Raw genomic sequence first — 20,149 nt, forward strand, 5'->3', positions numbered from 1 at the left:
TATTCCAAAATGGATTTAGTTCAGTTTTTTCCTCAGAATTCTACACACAACACCCCATAATGACAACATGAAAAAAGTTTACTTGAGGTTTTTGCAAATTTATTAAAGATAAAAAAACTGAGAAATCACAGGTACATAAGTATTCACAGCCTTTGCTCAATACTTTGTCGATGCACCTTTGGCAGCAATTACAGCCTCAAGTCTTTTTGAATATGATGCCACAAGGTTGGCACACCTATCCTTGCCCAGTTTAACCCATTCCTCTTTGCAGCACCTCTCAAGCTCCATCAGGTTGGATGGGAAGCGTCGGTGCACAGCCATTTAAAGATCTCTCCAGAGATGTTCAATCGGATTGAAGTCTGGGCTCTGGCTGGGCCACTCAAGTACATTCACAGAGTTGTCCTGAAGCCACTCCTCCTTTCATATCTTGGCTGTGTGCTTAGGGTCATTGTCCTGCTGAAAGATGAACCGTCTCCCCAGTCTGAGGTCAAGAGCGTTCTGCAGCAGGTTTTCATCCAGGATGTCTCTTTACATCGCTACAGTCATCTTTCCCTTTATCCTGACTATTCTCCCTGTTCCTGCTGCTGAAAAATATCCCCACAGCATGATGCTGCCACCACCATGCTTCACTGGAGGGATGGTATTGGCCTTGTGATGAGCAGTGCCTGGTTTCCTCCAAACGTAACACCTGGCATTCACACCAAAGAGTTCAATCTTTGCCACATCAGACTAGAGAATTTTGTTTCTCATGGTCTGAGAGTCCTTCAGGTGCCTTTTGGCAAACTCCAGGCGGGCTGCCATGTGCCTTTTACTAAGGAGTGGCTTCCGTCTGGCCACTCTACCATACAGGCCTAATTGGTGGATTGCTGCAGAGATGGTTGTCCTTCTGGAAAGTTCTCCTCTCTCGAAAGAGGACCTCTGGAGGTCTGACAAAGTGACCATCGCCATCGCTCAGTTTAGACGGCCGGCCAGCTCTAGGAAGAGTCCTGGTGGTTTCAAACTTCTTCCACTTACGGATGATGGAGGCCACTGTACTCATTGGGACCTTCAAAGCAGCAGAAATTTTTCTGCAACCTTCCCCAGATTTGTGCCTCGAGACAATCCTATCTCGGAGGTCTACAGACAATTGATTTGACTTCATGCTTGGTTTGTGCTCTGACATGAACTGTCAACTGTGGGACCTTATAAAGACAGGTGTGTGCCTTTCCAAATCATGTCCAATCAACTGCATTTACCACAGGTAGACTCCAATTAAGCTGCAGAAACATCTCAGCTTCATGGCAAAGACTGTGAATACTTATGTACATGTGCATTCTGTTTTTTAATAAATTTGCAAAAACCTCAAGTAATCTTTTTTCACATTGTCATTATGGGGTGTTGTGTGTAGAATTCTGAGGAAAAACTGAATTTAATCCATTTTGGAATAAGGCTGTAACATGACAAAATGTGGAAAAAGTGATGCACTATGAATACTTTCCGAATGCATTGTATGTATGTATATATATATATATATATATATATATATATATATATATATATATATATATATATATATATATATATATATATATATATATATATATATATATATATATATATGTATATATATATATATATATATGTATATATGTATATATATGTATATGTATATGTATATATATATATATATATATATGTGTATATATATATATGTATATGTATATATATGTATATATATATATATATGTATATATGTATATATATATATATGTATATATGTATATGTATGTATCAGTTCACAAAGTATTTGCCGGCCACTCCTGGGAAGGTTCACCACTGTTCCATGTTTTTGCCATTTGTGGATAATGGCTCTCACTGTGGTTCGCTGGAGTCCCAAAGCTTTAGAAATGTCTTTATGACCTTTACCCGACTGATAGATCTCAATTACTTCTGTTCTCATTTGTTCCTGAATTTCTTTGGATCTTGGCATGATGTCTAGCTTTTGAGGTGCTTTTGGTCTACTTCTCTGTGTCAGGCAGCTCCTATTTAAGTGATTTCTTGATTGAAACAGGTGTGGCAGTAATCAGCCATATGGGGGTGGCTACGGAAATTGAACTCAGGTGTGATACACCACAGTTAGGTTATTTTTTAACAAAGGGGCAATTACTTTTTCACACAGGGCCATGTAGGTTTGGATTTTTTTTCTCCCTAAATAATAAAAACCATCATTTAAAAACTGCATTTTGTGTTAACTTGTGTTATATTTGACTAATGGTTAAATGTGTTTGATGATCAGAAACATTTTGTGTGACAATCATGCAAAAGAATAAGAAATCAGGAAGGGGGCAAATAGTTGTTCACACCACTGTGCTTTGACTTTCGCGGTTTCGCTCTATCACGGATTTTATATGAAAGCATAACTAAAATATAACGCAGATTTTTCGCTGCTTCGCGGGTTCTGCGGACAATGTGTCTTTTTACTTCCTGTACATGCTTCCTCAGTTGGTTTGCCCAGTTGATTTCATACAAGAGACGCTATTGGCGGATGACTGAGAAGCTAACCAATCAGAGCACGCAGTTACGTTCTCCTGACTGAGAAGCTAACCAATCAGAACACCTAGTTAAGTTCCTGCTTGCTGAATGCAGTGTTAACCAGGAAGTCTCTTCTCGCTCATTCAGCATCAACGTGTTTCGCTGTGTAAAGACTTGTGCTCTTTTGTGTTTATCATTGTGTATAGTCAAGCCCTTCGATATGGCTCCAAAACGATCTGCTACTGCTTCAGGGGCCGTGCCCAAGCATAAAGCCGGAAGATGTTAACGATTGCAAAAAGGTAAACGCTTTGTATTTGTTGAAGGCTACGATTCTTTTTATTTAAAAAGTAGGAAAGGAATATAAGATCTACGGCCGCAGTGTCCTTTTAACCAGGGTGCAAAACAAGTTGTAAGTGGATGTAATAAGGCAGTAGTCTGGATGGAATCTGCTTTAGGGATTTGGATTGAAGACTGCCAAAAAAAGAACAACGGCAGTGCTACACAATCGCCTGAAGTGGCTCCTTTTAGGGCTGTAACGCTCTCCTTTGTTGTGCAGTAAAATAAAACTCGTTATCGGACAAGTCCTCGTGTCATTGTTGGTGAGTAACCATAATTAATTTTCTACTTACAGTACTTAGTACATGTACGTTTAGTGTCACTGTACACACACATTTACTGTATACTATTTTTGTTGCATTGTACGTATTTATTGCTGGTGGCATGTCTATCGTAATGGCTGTAACGTGATATCGGAGACACTCAATATCTTTAAAATAATATTTAGGTTTTACTGTATATAACCAGTGTTTTATATACATAATTTCAATGTATCTTACCTAATATTTAAGAGAATACAAAGGGATTATGCTGTATAACTCTGCGGGGAATATTTATAAACAGTGTGGGAGAGTTTATAAGGGCTTAAAATATATGGTTTCTACTTCGCAGATTTTCACCTATCGCGGGGGGGTCTGGAACGCAACCCCCGCAATCGAGGAGGGATTACTGTATATATAATATATATACACACACATACACTACGGGTGGGCGGTATGACCAAAAATCTATATCACGGTATTTTTCTAAATTATCCCGGTTTCATGGTATTCAACTGTATTTTTTTACCCCATGCATGAGTGGATGTTAACCACATTTTCCACTGCAATTACTGGCTAAGAATAACCTATTCCACTGTCAAGAGTATTGTACATTGTACAAAAAAAAAAATTTAATGTGCACACAAGTATTAATACAGTTTTGCCTTGCCCCATAGTTTTCAAGGGGGTGGCACTAATGGAGAAGGTATCACATTGCATGACAGATGCAGTCAAAATATAGAACCTTTTTATTGAACTAATTTTGCAAAAACAAACTATAATTTTGACAACATATTTTCAACCATACAAAGAGGCATTTAGACTTAGTAAAATATCCAGAAGTGCTTGTCAAAAATTTTATTGCACCGAATATGTCTTAGAAAAGGAATAAATAGTAAATATTTTTTTATAAACCAACTGCACTTTCTGTTAATGTTAACAATCTCTGTCCACTGACATGTTAAAGTGACTTTTTAAACAACTTTATTATCATTAAACTGCATAATATTTAAACTAATAAATAATAAAAATAAAATAAATAGTATTATTACTAATAGTTGCACTATTACTTCAAGACTTCAAGCCCAGGTGCATTGCACAGTATTCACCAAATTAAAATAAAATAAAACAAGTGCAACTTGGTGATGACATCTTTGCCAACTGAACCATCATTTAGGCAAACTGCATTAATATGGACCTTGCTTCAAGCTAAGCTATACTGGGAAGAAAAAAAACAAACTATATGTCGAGAACAAAGTCGACATTTCCACTTTATTCTCATAGTTTACTTCATAATTAAAGTAGAATGTCGTAAACTAAACTTCTTCCCAAAATCAATGTTTAATCAATTACTTAATTTACGCCGTCATAAATTAATGCAGCACATTAAATGCTTTGTGTTACGTTCCCCGACCCAGTGGTTAATCACTACGCTTCTTAAACTGACTTCCTCCGCACTAAGAAGACAGCAATCACCATACAGAAACCATTCCCTTCATGATATTCCTGCTTTCTGAAAATTTTAGAATATTAAGATAAATACTTGATATCATTTTTATGATGAAATGCATTTAAGCAGGTATTACACATGCACGGTAGTGAGGCGGTAGTGCTGCTCCCTCGCAGTAAGGGTTGTCCAGGTGTATGTTCAGTGTAGAAAACTTTATGGCAGGTGTAACGAGGCTCCAAAAAACTGGATTTATGAATAGCTATTGCACAGGTTTAACTTAAATATTGTGCAGATGTTGGGTTTCTGATCTGCTGGTCGGAGACACAAACACAGAATTCAATGCATGTTCTTCTGAGCGGGCTATCTTTATTGCATGCATGGTGTCTTTATCTGACGTACCAAAACCCCAGTTCCTTTTTCCTTCCTTCCTTTTTCTTTCACCACATAACCAATCACCACACGATAAACGTCTTTGTGAAATTAAAATTAGTTATAAACTTTGCCCACGGAGTGATCAGAACTTTAAAAACATCTGTTATACATGTTTAATTATGCAATCCATTCACAGTTGCGCCCATCTCTGAGTGAGTCGCAAGCACATCGCAGGATGAATACAAACAAAACATACACTAGCAGGGTCAGTATAGCACAACAAAACCCTACATCCTACATGACTTTGAAAGGAAATTGAAGCACGCCGAGTAAACCCTTCAGATAAACATGCAAATGCAAGGCAGGCACGCCACCGTGCCCCCATATGATTAATGCATGCTTTAATGCATTTCAACATGAAAATTATATTAATTATTTATCTTAGCATTCTAAATGTTTAGAGAGCAGGAAGATCATGAAGTGAATGTATTCTATGCGGCGATCGTTGCCGGCGCCTCCCCTTAGTGCAAGAAGTCAGTTTAAGAATCACTTAACACAAAGCATTTAATGTGCTATATAACTTATGACGGCGTTTGAGAAAATCTATTAAATATTCATTTTACGATGAAGTTTAGTTTACGATGGTCTACTTTAATGACAAATTACGAGAATAAAGTCAATATGTCGTCACACTATTACACAGTACCCAGGTACATTACACTGTATTGAAAACAAATAAAAAAAGTACAACTTGGCTTGCAGTATTTTCCAGTAGTATAGAAATAGTATTTACACATCTGACCGTTTAAAACTAAAGTTATCTCCAGGCGACGGTTGTGACTCCTTTTTTTCGGCAAAAGTTCTTCTGTTCATCATGTTCAGCTTTAGTTTTAGTTCAGTTTCAGAATGCTCTCTGTCCATTTTCACCATGTGGCATACCTATGCTGCCGCCCACTATTTGGTGGTGTAGCAGTGAAAAAGAGCCCTAGTGCAACAAATCTGTGTTTAGCGGCAGGGCTGTGGAGTCGGTAGATAAATGCTCCGACTCTTCTGTATGTATATACTATGCTAATGTATTTTCTACATCCATTGAAGGAAAGGAAGGCAACATACGTGTCATTTCACCACAGAACTACTGGCTAGGAAGCCAACACTCTACTATAATGCCAGACAAACACAATGAAAACAAGGTTTTGTTTATTTATTTATTTATTTTTTTAAACAAGTGTCTGGATTATAATAGCAGGCATACAAATCAGGAACAGGCTAGGTTCACAGTTCCCTGTAACAGTGGAACATGACACAATGGAAAGCGGTGCCGCACCTTACCTGTGCATTACATCCCATATAGTGACGCATACAGTCAATGAAAAGCATGCTTCATGGTTACTTGACATGTTCGTTTTGTGGTAACATTATGCACTGCATGCATTGGGTTTTATTCTTACAGCAGAGAAGTAGTTCATTATGACAGTTTGTGAATTGGGACATTTCAACTTACTTTTTAAATTCCCATTTAAATTTAGTTGGAGTTGGTTAACTTTTTGCCGACTCCGACTCCAGGTACCCAAAATTGTCTCAGACTCCACAGCCCTGTTTAGCGGTGTAGCAGTGAAAAAGGTCCCCATTTGAACAGTTTCCCGCTGTGCCACGTTCCGAACGTTGCTTAGGCAATTTAAACCGGTGTTGTGGGATAAGAAAAATCCATAAAAACAAAAAAAAAAACGGTTTTCGGTATCAACCTATGTGTGTGTATGTATATATGTGTGTGTATGTATATATGTGTGTGTATATATGTATATATATATATATATATATATATATATATATATATATATATATATATATATATATATATATATACGTATATATATATATATATATATACGCATATATATATATATACATATAATATATTATATATATATATATATATATATATATATATATATATATATATACGTATGTATATATATATATATATATATATATATATATATATATATATATATTATCGTATATAGACATATATATATATACATATACGTATATATATATATATATATATACATATCGTATATATATATATATATATATATATACATATAACGTATATATACATATAAATATATATATACATATATATGTATATATATATGTATATGTGTGTATATACACACACACACAAGCACAGCGGAGAAGTAGTGTATTAAAGAAGTTATAAAAAAAGAAAAGGAAACATTTTGAAAATAGAGTAACCCATCGCTATATCGCTTCGACTTTCGCGGCTTCACTCTATCGCAGATTTTAAAATGTAGCACATCTAAATATATATCACAGATTTTTCGGCTGGTTCACGCTTTCATGACAATGGTCTTTTTAATTTAGGTTACATGCTTCCTCAGTTTGATTGTCCAGTTGATTTCATACAAGGGATGCTATTGGCGGTTGGCTGAGAAGTTACCCAATCAGAGCATGTATTACATATTAACTAAAACTCCTCAATGCTATAAGATATGCTTCCCGCAAGGTGCTTGTTTGCTTCTCTCTATCTTTCTCACTCTCTGCCAGACGGAGGGGTGTGAGCAGAGGGCTGTTTGCACAGAGGACACGGACGCCCTCTACAAAATGTCGCTTATCGTGGTGCTTCTGTATACTTAAAAGCACGATTGATTTTTGATTCTTTTGCTTTTCTTAGCTAGCTCTCTCTGACATTCTCTGCTCCTGACGGCGCTCCTTTATGACGGCGCTCCTTTGAAGATAAGATGTGCTTTTTCTTTTAATTGTGAGAAAGAACTGTCATCTCTGTCTTGTAATGGAGCACAGTTTAAACGTTTGACTAAAGGGTGTTATTTCATGTCTAGAGGGCTCTCATAATGTTAACAGGGTGGGAGAGTTCATAAGGGCTTAAAATATATAAAAATAACCATACAAACATATGGTTTCTACTTCGCGGATTTTCACCTATCGTGGGTCTGGAACGCAACCCCCGCGATAGAGGAGGGATTACTGTAACGTTAACATGATTGTCAATATAATTGTTTTGTCACTGTTGTGAGTGATGAGTCTTGCTGTCATATATATTGTATTTTAAATACAAGTAATTTTTATTTAGTCGACAGAAATGTCTTTGGTAGGAATGTAAGTTAAATGTACGCATCATTGCATAAATTTGTCTTCACCATAGAAATGTGAATAGTAAATTCGCCTTACATTCCTAACAAAGATATTTGTATCGACTAAATAGAACTTGAAAAGATATATTTTTTCGAATGTGATCACGCAATTCAGATCGAGTTGATGCGCACTATATCGAGCTCGCGTGCTATTGTGGTTTAGCCTGCATGCCTCAATAAGTCACTCTCCCCTCGCTCTTACTTTTTTACCGTTCATCTAATGATTACACTGTGAGTATGGCTTTACCAAAACAATCATTGATGGTAAATAAAGTATCCATTATTCATAAAGCTTCAATTGGTGATCTATCTTTCGGCGTTAACCGCATATTTTTTCATGCATCTCAAACCAGGGTAAAATGAATCGGGAAGCGCTGATATATATGTATGTGTGTGTATATATTGAAATAGTTTTACTGTGAAATAATGCAAAGAGTACGCGACACGTGTTTTGCCCTATTCAGGCGTACATACTCAGTGCACCCCCTCTCGGGAATTGAACCTCGACCTCGGACTTCGGCGCTAGAGGAGAAGTGTATGTGTGTATATAAATATATATTTATATACACACACACACTCGCGCTTCGCTGCGGAGAAGTAGTGTGTTAAAGAAGTTATGAAAAAGATAAGGGAACATTTTAAAAATAACATAACATGATTGTCAATATACAGTAATTGTTTTGTGAGTGTTATGAGTGTTGCTGTCATCAAGGATTTGATTATCGTTATTTCTTTCAATCAGGTTCGTATTTGTAGGATGTGTTGTGTTCGTTGCATTCCGTGTTTGTCAATCATTGTAAAGATAACAGGTTTCATTCATCGATTCGTTTCTTACTGCATCAATAAACCGCTCGTCTTCCTCTTTATCTGAGACGTGACACACTACATGCACGGGGTTTTTTTTTTTGTTTTTTTGGTTTTTTTTACACTGTCTTCCTTTAGCGGGACATTGACTTTTTCAATATAGATAGATAGATATATATACACTGTGTGCACAATTATTATGCAAGTGAGTATTTTGACCATATCATCATTTTTAATTCGTATATTACAACTCCAAGCTGTATTAACTTGAATGCTTATTGGATTTAAGCACGTCAGGTGATGTGTATTTGTGTAATGAGGGAGGGTGTGGCCTAAGGAGATCAACACCCTATATCAAGGTGTGCAGAATTATTAGGCAGCTAGTTTTCCTCAGGCAAATGGGCCAAAAGAGATTTAACTGACTCTGAAAAGTCAAAAATTGTAAAAAATCTTTCAGAGGGATGCAGCACTTTTGGAATTGCTAAGATATTGGTGTGTGATCACAGAACCATCAAACGTTTTGTTGCAAATAGTCAACAGGGTCGCAAGAAACGTGTCGAGAACAAAAGACGCAAATTAGCTGCCAAAGATTTGAGAAGAATCGAACGTGAAGCTACCAGGAACCCATTATCCTCCAGTACTTTCATATTCCAGAGCTGCAACCTACCTGGAGTGCCCAGAAGTACAAGGTGTTCAGTGCTCAAAGACATGGCCAAGGTAAGGAGGGCTGAAACCCAACCACCACTGAACAAGAAACATAAGTTGAAACGTCAAAACTGGGCCAAGAAATATCTGAAGACAGATTTTTTCAAAGGTTTTATGGACCGATGAGATGAGAGTGACTCTTGATGGACCAGATGGATTGACCTGTGGATCAGTAATGGGCACAGAGCTCCACTCCAACGTGGAGGTGGGGTACTGGTATGAGCTGGTATTTTTAAAGATGAGCTAGTTGGACCTTTTTGCTTTGAAGATGAACTCAAAATCAACTCCCAAACCTACTGCCAGTTTTTCGAAGACACTTTCTTCAAACAGTGATACAGGAAAAAGACCATGATTTTTATGCAGGCCAATGCTCCATCACTTGAATCGAAGTTCTCCACTGCGTGGCCAGCCAGTAAAGGCCTTAAAGATGAAGGAATAATGACATAGCCCCTTCCTCATCTGACCTAAACCCTATCGAGAACTTGTGGGCACTTCTTAAACGCTAGATTTACGGGGAGAAAACAGTACACCTCTCTGAAGAGTGTCTGGGAGGCTGTAGTCACTGCTCCACAAAAAGCTGATCGTCAACAGATCAAGAAACTGATAGACTCCATGAATGGAAAGGCTTATGACTGTTATTGGAAAGAAGGGTGGCTATATTGGTCATTGATTGATTGATTTATTTTTTGTGAAATGTCAGAGATGTTTATTTGTAAATTTTTAGGTGTTTGTTTATTATTCTCACTATAACAGATGAAAATAAACAAGTGAGATGGGAAAATTTTCATTTTTCCTTTAGTTGCATAATAAATCTGCACACTAATAGTTGCCTAATAACCAGCGCACATATGTATTACCCGATGATGTTCACACTCACATTTCCGTTGTGAAACATTCAGGTTTCAGGTTTATTAACATTTTGGATTGACTGTGTTTGTTCCATATTAAAATTAATCCTCAAAAATACAACTTGCCTAATAATTCTGCACTCCCTGTGTGTATAGATATAGATATAGATATAGATATAGATATAGATATAGATATAGATATAGATAGATATAGATAGATAGATAGATAGAGATATAGATATAAAAAAAAAAAGATATATAGATATATAGATATATAGATATATAGATATATATATAGATATATATATATATAGATATATACACTAGCAAAATACCCGCGCTTCGCAGCGGAGAAGTGGTGTGTTAAAGAAGTAATGAAAAAGAAAAGAAAACATTTTAAAAATAACGTAACATGATTGTCAAAGTAATTGTTTTGTGTATTTGGTGGCAGCGTCACAAAGTTATTTTCTTCTAGCTGCATCAGAAAATGTACCACAACGCCTGACACTTCTCCTTTTACTGTTTTCTCACAGCTTGGATTGTTGCTGTCATATATATATATATATATATATATATATATATATATATATATATATATATATATATATATATATATATACACACACACACATACATACATACATACATACATACATACATACACATATAGATATATAGATATGTAGATATATATATATAGACATATCTTCATATCTATATACATATCTACATAAACACATATATACATACCTATCTACATCATATATACATACACACACACACACAAATTATATATATGTATGTGTGTGTGTGTGTGTGTGTATATATATATATATATATATATATATATATTTTCATTTCGGCGCCAGATCCAGTGGCAGCCTTTCCAGCAGCTCCGTATATGACTTTATCTTTTTACCTTTTATCTCTATTTCACTGATCACTTCTACCACTTTCTTTTATGTGGAATTGCTCCCTGGACACTTTTACATTTTACTATTTGACATGGATTTTACACTCCGAGAATCGCCTATTCAAGTAGTCAGCTTAAAGCACTGAGAAGAAATGCTTATGCGGTGTGGTTCCTTATTTACCTGACGAGGTAAGAAGACGATATCGGGCAGCCGAGCGCGCAAAGATAAAAATAAGATTAAATGAGACAACTTGAGAGAAAATGGCGTTATAAACCGCCGGTGCCTTCTGTGATCCTGGGAAATGTAAACTCACTACCAAATAAGATCGACGAACTGGCTGTGCTGGTGAAAAATGTCAGAACCTACAGAGAATGCAGCTTGCTGTGTTTTAGTGAAACGTGGTTAACGTCTATCATCCCAGATGCTAACGTGGAGCTACCGGGTTTAGCACAGTTAGAGCGGACAGAGACGCAAGTACCTGTGGAAAGAAGAAAGGAGGAGGACTCGCTCTCTATGTCAATACAAAGTGGTGCAACTCAGGACATGTAAACGTTAAAATCTCCACTTGCTGCAGGGACATCGAACTGTTGGCCGTAAGTCTGCGCCCTATTACTTGCCCAGAGAGTTTGGACACGTGATTGCTGTTATTGTTTACACCCCCCCTCAAGCGAACGCGGAGATGGCGAGTGACATCATCCATTCCGCAGTTGCTAAGTTACAAACGCAGCACCCTGAGGCACTTGTGCTAATCGCTGGAGACTTTAACCATGTAACGCTGGATAAAACATTACCTGCCTTCTCCCAGTATGTGGATTGTAACACTCGGGGAAACAGGACTATTGACCTACTATATGCAAACGTTAAAGACGCATACAGCGCCACCCCACTGCCTGCGCTTGGGAAAGCAGATCATAACCTGGTTCTGCTTCAGCCTCAATACAAACCAAGAGTGAGGGCGCTACCTACAACCACACGCTCATTCAGGAAGTGGTCCCCTGAGGCAGAGCAGGCTCTGAGAATATATTGCTTGGATCACATAGTGAGAACATTGAAGAGGCTGTTGAATGTACAACTGATTAAATCAACTTCTGTATGGACATTGTAGTTCCAGTAAGAACAGTATGCTGCTATGCTAACAACAAGCCATGGATTACAAGTGACATCAAGGGCCTTTTGAACCAGAAGAAAAGGGCTTTTAAAGGTGGTGATAAGCATGAGCTGAAGTGCGTGCAGAAGGAACTCGAGTCCAGCTCAGGCGGAAAGAGCAGTACAGGAGAAAGCTGGAGCAGAAGTTGCAGAACAACAGTATGAAGGAAGTGTGGGATGGGATGAAGATTATCACTGGCTGCAGCTCAAGCGGGTGCCGCCATCGAGACAGACGTGGAGAAAGCAAACCAAATGATCAACTTCTTTAATAGGTTTGATCACAGTAACCCACTCTCACCTCGGAGTACTGCATCCTCCAACCATCCTTCTGCTGATACCAGCATAGGTGAGACATCCCCACCCACAATTACAGCAGCCCAGGTGAGCAGAGAGCTGAAAAGACTTTGTGCCAGCAAAGCAGCGGGTCCAGATGGTGTATCGCCACGATTGCTGAAGGCCTGTGCGTTGGAACTGGGGAGTCCTCTACAGCATCTTCAACCTGAGCCTGGAACAGGGAGAGTCCCAGGCTTTGGAAAACATCTTGTATCACTCCTGTCCCAAAGGTATCACGTCCTAGTGAGCTGAATGACTTCCGACCTGTAGCTCTGACGTCACATCTGATGAAGACCATGGAGCGGCTGCTGCTTCACCACCTGAGGCCACAGGTCCGCCACGCCTCGACCCTCTGCAGTTCGCATACCAGGAGAAGGTGGGAGCGGAGGATGCCATCATCTATATGCTACACCGATCCCTCTCCCACCTGGACAGAGGCAGTGGTGCTGTAAGAATTATGTTTTGGACTTCTCTAGCGCCTTCAACACCATCCAACCTCTGCTCCTTAGGGATAAGCTGACTGAGATGGGAGTAGATTCACACCTTGTGGCATGGATTGTGGACTATCTTACAGAAAGACCTCAATATATGCGCCTTGGGAACTGCAGGTCTGACATTGTGTGCAGCAATACAGGGCCGCGAGGGGACTGTACTTTCTCCGGTCCTGTTCAATCTATATACATCAGACTTCCAATATGACTCCGAGTCCTGCCACGTGCAAAAGTTCGCTGATGACACTGCTATTGTGGGCTGCATCAGGAGTGGGCAGGAGGAGGAGTACAGAAAGTTAATCAAAGACTTTGTTAAATGGTGCGACTCAAACCACTTACACCTTAACACCAGCAAGACCAAGGAGCTGGTGGTGGATTTTAGGAGGCCCAGGCCCCTCATGGACCCTGTGATCATCAGAGGTGACTGTGTGCAGAGGGTGCAGACCTATAAATATCTGGGAGTGCAGCTGGATGACAAATTGGACTGGACTGCCAATACTGATGCTCTATGTAAGAAAGGTCAGAGCAGACTATACTTTCTGAGAAGGTTGGCATCCTTCAACATCTGCAGTAAGATGCTGCAGATGTTCTACCAGACGGTTGTGGCGAGTGCCCTCTTCTACGTGGTGGTGTGCTGGGGTGGCAGCATAAAGATGAAAGACGCCTCACGCCTGGACAAACTTGTTAAGAAGGCAGGCTCCATTGTAGGATTAAAGTTGGACAGTTTAACATCTGTGGCAGAGCGACGGGCACTAAGCAAACTCCTGTCAATCATGAAGAATCCACTGCATCCACTTAACAGTGTCATCTCCAGGCAGAGGAGTAGCTTCAGTGACAGACTTTTGTCACTGTCCTGCTCCACTGACAGACTGAGGAGATCGTTCCTCCCCACACTATGCGACTCTTCAATTCCACCCGGGAGTAAATGCTAACATTAATTTTATTTTAATTCTTTTCATTTTATTACTATTTAATTTAATATTGTTTCTTTGTATCAGTATACTGCTGCTGGATTATGTGAATTTCCCTTGGGATTAATAAAGTATCTATCATATATATATATATATATATATATATATATATATATATATATATATATATATATATATATATATATATATATATATATATATATATATATATATATATATATATATATATATATATATGTTTGTATGTGTCTATATGTGTGTGTGTGTGTGTGTGTATAGCTTTGGTCACTGAGTGCAAGGGAAAAATAATAAAATATAGTCTAAGTTATTAAACAGTAAAACATTAACGTTTCAAGAAGTACAGGTACACTGATCACTACTGGAGTGGTTGCGGGTAAACTACATTTTAAAGACTGTGTAACACAACAGGTAAGTAACTAACAGCAGCTAAAATGTATATGGATCATCTCGTAGTAGATCCTTTTTGAAAGCGCTTACACGACGGCTGTGGTATAGAAATTACATTTTCTATGTGAACGCTCAAATTTGTGCCTCTGGTAATGTGCCTTACCGGCAATTAAAGAAAATTAGTTTTGTGTCCTCTGCACTGTTAAGAGAGAAAGGCTTTGGTTTGGCATAAATGGAAAAAAGGTGTAAAGAAAGGAAAGTTGCCTTTTTCTTTTATATAGTATAGAGAGATGTGTTCGCTGACGTTATGATCGCCTTTTGGGGACAGTCGCGGTGTGTCTTGTGTAGACTGGTGAGACGTCCCCCCATTAATCGGCTGTGATGGCACTGTCAGTCCTCCACTCGTGTGCGTGTCTTCATAATCCGAGTTTAGCACCTCCATAATCGTATACGTGCAAAAGAAAGTGTGAATCGCCTTAATATTATTTTGCTGTGGTGTAGAAAAAGGGTCCCGTGTTTGCACTTGTCTGGGTTATAGCGCAGGGGGAGGATGAAAAAAATTAAAAGTGCTCACTTTGACTTAAAGCAGAAGCGCAGTCAGCATCTCAAAGGCCGGCACAGCTATGCACGCGCGCTGGCTGCTCGACTTTTGCTTGCAGGAGACCCCTTTTGTACAAACGTTCATGATATCAAAAGTCTCAGCGCTCTTTGGAGGTAATTCATATTTACACACACACACACACACACACACACACACACACACACACACAAACATATATACATATCTATGCATATACACATATATACATACATATATACACACACATATATACACACACATACATACATACACACACATATATACACACAAATACATATATATATACATACATACACATACACATATATAAACATATATATACATATACATACATATCTACATATATACACACACAGCTATTTCGTATCAGTGCAATACGCTGTTTGTTAAAACGGTTGACTCTCGCCTACGTGCAATAACAAATCAAATCATTCAGTTGTCTTTGCTCATATGTCATTTTAGAGCTGGACGCCTGGCATCTTTTTTTGGCCACAAGTTCGTTTCTGTTTGGTGTGAGGTTCTGTGTTGTGGAGGTTCTCAGGATGGATTGCAGGTGCTCATCAGTGAGGCGACTCCTGTGTGCTGTTTTGTTAGTCTTTATCACTGAGAAGAGCTTCTCACACAGATATGTGCTACCAAACATGCACAAGGTTCGAGCCGCATGTAGACGGACTTTTTTTGTTCTTCAAAGTCACCAAAGCGCCGTGCAAACTCAGTGCATAATAACTCTAGCTTCGCAATAACTTGCAGCATCATAAGGTAGACTTGATTAACGTGGTAAGTGTTCGGCAAGGCAGCTGAAGCGCTGCATTATGGGATCTGTAGTTTATAGTGTTACCAGCGCTTCATTTACCCGTGCCATTAATAACAATAATACAGTATATAAAATGATCTCACGGGCCGGATATAATTACACGCCGGGCGGATGTGGCCCATGGCCCTTGAGTTTGACACATATGGACTAAATAGAACTTGAAAAGATATATTTTTCAAATGTGATCGCGCAATTCAGATAGAGTTGACGCCGCACTACAGCCTGCATGCCTCAATGAGTCATCCTCCCTCGCTCTTACTTTTTACCGCTCATCTAATGAATACACTGAGTATGGCTTTACCAAAACAATCATTGATGGCGAATAAAGTATCCATTATTCATAAAGCTTCAATTGGTGATCTATCTTTCGGCGTTAACCGCATATTTTTTCATACATCTCAAACCAGGGTAAAATGAATCGGGAAGCGCTGATATATATGTATGTGTGTGTATATATTGAAATAGTTTTACTGTGAAATAATGCAAAGAGTACGCGACACGTGTTTTGCCCTATTATATATATATACCCGCGTATCGCAGCGGAGAAGTAGTGTGTTAAAAAAGGTAGAAAAAGAAAAGGGAACATTTTAAAAATAACGTAACATGACTGTCAATATACAGTATTTGTTTTGTGAGTGTTACTGAGTGTTGCTGTCATCAAGGATTTGATTATCATTATTTCTTTCAATCAGGTTCGTATTTGTAGGATGTGTTGTGTTCAAGTTACATTCCGTGTTTGTCAATCGTTGTAAAGATGACAGGTTTCATTCATCGATTTGTTTCTTACTGCATCAATAAACAGCTCGTCTTCTTCTTTATCTGAGACCTGACACACTGCATGCACGGTTTTTTTACACTGTCTTCCTTTAGCGGGACATTGACTTTTTCCACCGTGTGCTTGGTTTCCACAGTAGCTGGATTTATGAATATGCTTATCAGACGCTTCATATTTTTGCTGCCTTTTCAATTGTGTAATTCGGTTTTGTTCAGCTCTTTGGAACTGTTGCCTTTTATCTGTGCACTGCGCCAGTTCACGTGAGCCACTCGGTGTACTTGTATCGAAGGTTCCCAGCTGTGCTGGTGCCATCTCGCTATGTCCATGGCTGTATTTAATGTTACCTTAGTCCTGGCACTTAAAACTTTCTCTCGCAGTTTCGCTGAGTTTGTGTCAAACACCACCCTGACCATCTCATCTTCCTCTCCATAAGCACAGTCCTTCACCCGTGAATATTTACCCGTGGCAGTTTGCTATTGATTGCCGCTGACGGACGGCCTTATATGGGCAGGCACTAAATTACAAACGCCAGCGCAGCTTGTCTATGAACTTAATTTAAAGTGTAGGTTTACATGCGGCTTTGTTTCGAAGTAGCAGAACTCATGAATATGGTTGTATATGTCACTCGCTCGCTTCTTATTGTTTCGCTGCCTTCTCAATTATATAATGCATGTTTTCTTGAGCGCTTTTTTGAGGTCTTCCTGGTTTTCTATGTACTGCGTGATTACGGGAGGCGTGATGATGTCACACCTAAACTCCGCCCCCACGGCGTTGAAGCTCATCTCCATTACAGTAAATGGAGAAAACTGCTTCCAGTTATGACCATTACGCGTAGAATTTCGATATAAAACCTGCCCAACTTTTGTAAGGGAGCTGTAAGGAATGAACCTGCCAAATTTCAGCCTTCCACCCACACGGGAAGTTGGAGAATTAGTGAGTGAGTGAGTGAGGGAGTGAGGGCTTTGCCTTTTATTAGTATAGATATAGCAAAATACCCATGCCTCGAAGCGAGAAGTAGTGTGTTAAAGAAGTAATGAAAAAGAAAAGGAAACATTTTAATAATAATGTAACATGATTGACATTGTCATGAGTGTTGCTGTCATATATATGCCTGCCTAAATAAGTCACGCTCGCTTTGCTCTTACTTTATTTACCGCTCATTTAATCATGGCTAATGGCGGAAAAATTATAAAATGGAAGGAGGATGGCTTTACCAAAACAATTATTGATGGCTTAATCGATTATTCATAAAGCTTGAATTGGTGATGTGTTTTTCTATGTTAACCTCATATTTTTTCATACTTCTTCTCAAACTAAGGTAGTGCGAGGGTAAAATGAATCGGGATGTGCTGATCAGTGTAATCGTTGTGCCAGGAAATCATGCATTGACAAAAGCTCCCCTTTGCTTGTAATGCAAAGTGTGATTAAATGCATTATTTTTTAACGCGTTATGGAGCACATGCATCGAAGCTTCTCAGCTGTGCTTGTGCTAAGAAAAGGAAAGATTTTAAAAATAACGTAACACGATTGTCAATGTAACCTTTTGTAAGTAGTGCCTGAAGGATTCAGTGTGGAGAAACTCTAGAGACAGCGTGTGTATTAACTTGTGGATTTTTCTGTGAGTATTTGGTGGCAGTCTGACGAAGTTGCTTCGGAAGACGGCGTTAGCCGTGGAGCTCAGCTCAGAGTGAAATGAGATGAATGGGCGGGGAGATGATGACGTAACTCCCCCACCCGCCTTAACTGTCAATCCCCACAAACACAGTCTCTCGGAATTTGCATAAGCACACCCCTTCACCTACAATTTTAACTTAGTTACAAAGTGATCAAAACTCTCGCTTATATCCTGCCCTCTCATTAAACTTGTATCCCGATTACCTGTGGGCATGTGAAACGCCAGCGGTAGCCTGTCTATGAACTTAATTTAAAGTTTAGGTTTACACCTTGCTTTCTTTCCGAGGTAGCAGCACTCATGAATATGGTATTATGTCACTCGCTCGCTTCTTATTGTTTCGCTGCCTTCTCAATTATATAATGCATGTTTTCTTAAGCGCTTTTTGGAGGTCTTCCTGGTTTTCTACGCACTGCGTTGACAGTCAGTTCACGTGATTACGTTGGAGGCGTGATGATGTCACACGAAACTCCGCCCCCACGTCATTACAGCTCAACTCCATTACAGTTAATGGAGAAAAATACCTTCCAGTTATGACCATTAGGCATAGAATTTCGAAATGAAACCTGCCCAACTTTTGTAAGTAAGCTGTAAGGAATGAGCCTGCCAAATTTCAGCCTTCTACCTACACGGGAAGTTGGAGAATTAGTGATGAGTCAGTCAGTGAGTGAGTAAGTCAGTGAGTGCTTTGCCTTTTATTAGTATAGATATGTGTGTGTGTGTGTGTGTGTGTGTGTGTGTGTGTGTGTATATGTATATAAGTTAAGAAAACATCCCTCCATCGCGGAGCCGGACTCTCCCTCAAAACTGTAACCTCCTCTCCACCCATTTCCTCCTCACTTCATGTCAGAACTCGACTCATGCAAGGTTAGTTTTCTTGGTGGTTTATACAGTAGTTTTTGTGTTACGGATTTTTCAAAAGTTAATTTTTCACTTCGTGGTGTGTGATTTGTTGCAGTGTTACTTTTCTCTTTTTTGTCAAATATTTCTTTTTTTCCCTGTGCTTAAAACTCATTTTTTAAAAATTGTTTACAGCGATTGGAATGTAAGGATAAAATAGCGTGATCTTGTTAATCTTTTGGTTTCTTGTGGTTGGTTTTTAAATACATTTCGGATTTGTTCTAATGTTCCTTTTTTTCCCTGTGCTTAAAACTCATTTTAAAATAAGTGCTGCACGTGCTGCTGACATTCTGTGCTACAGAGAGATTAGAGAGTGTGAGCGAGCAAGCGCAGAGAGAGAGCGAGCACGTGCTACCGAGAGAGAGAGAGAGAATGTGCTGCTGACTGGGAGGGGAAGGGACGGGAGGGGAGTTGTGTGTGTGTGTGTGCGCGCGCGCTACAGAGAGAGAGAAATGGGGGGAGAGACTCATGCACACGAGTGAGCCTGCTCGTGTAGCTGAGCAGGGAGCCTGGGTGTTTTGTGTCAGTGTTATTCAATGTTTTTACATTAGTTTACTATTACACTGTGCATACTATGGTGTAATTAACTATATTTGTGCTTAATCTTTACATATATTTACATATTTCCGTACAGTTCATACAGTCTCGAATGGATTAATTGTATTTACATACAATCCTATGGGGGGAAACTGCTTCGGTTT

General features: G+C 38.9%; 1 protein-coding gene across 1 annotated transcript in view; it reads left to right on the forward strand.

Moving 5' to 3' along the window:
* Nucleotides 1–20,149, forward strand: part of paxbp1 (PAX3 and PAX7 binding protein 1) — a 256,815-nt gene that overhangs the window by 5,372 nt on the left and 231,294 nt on the right. The window lies entirely within an intron of this gene.

Source organism: Polypterus senegalus, chromosome 2, assembly GCF_016835505.1.
Source record: "Polypterus senegalus isolate Bchr_013 chromosome 2, ASM1683550v1, whole genome shotgun sequence".
Taxonomy (NCBI): domain Eukaryota; kingdom Metazoa; phylum Chordata; class Cladistia; order Polypteriformes; family Polypteridae; genus Polypterus; species Polypterus senegalus.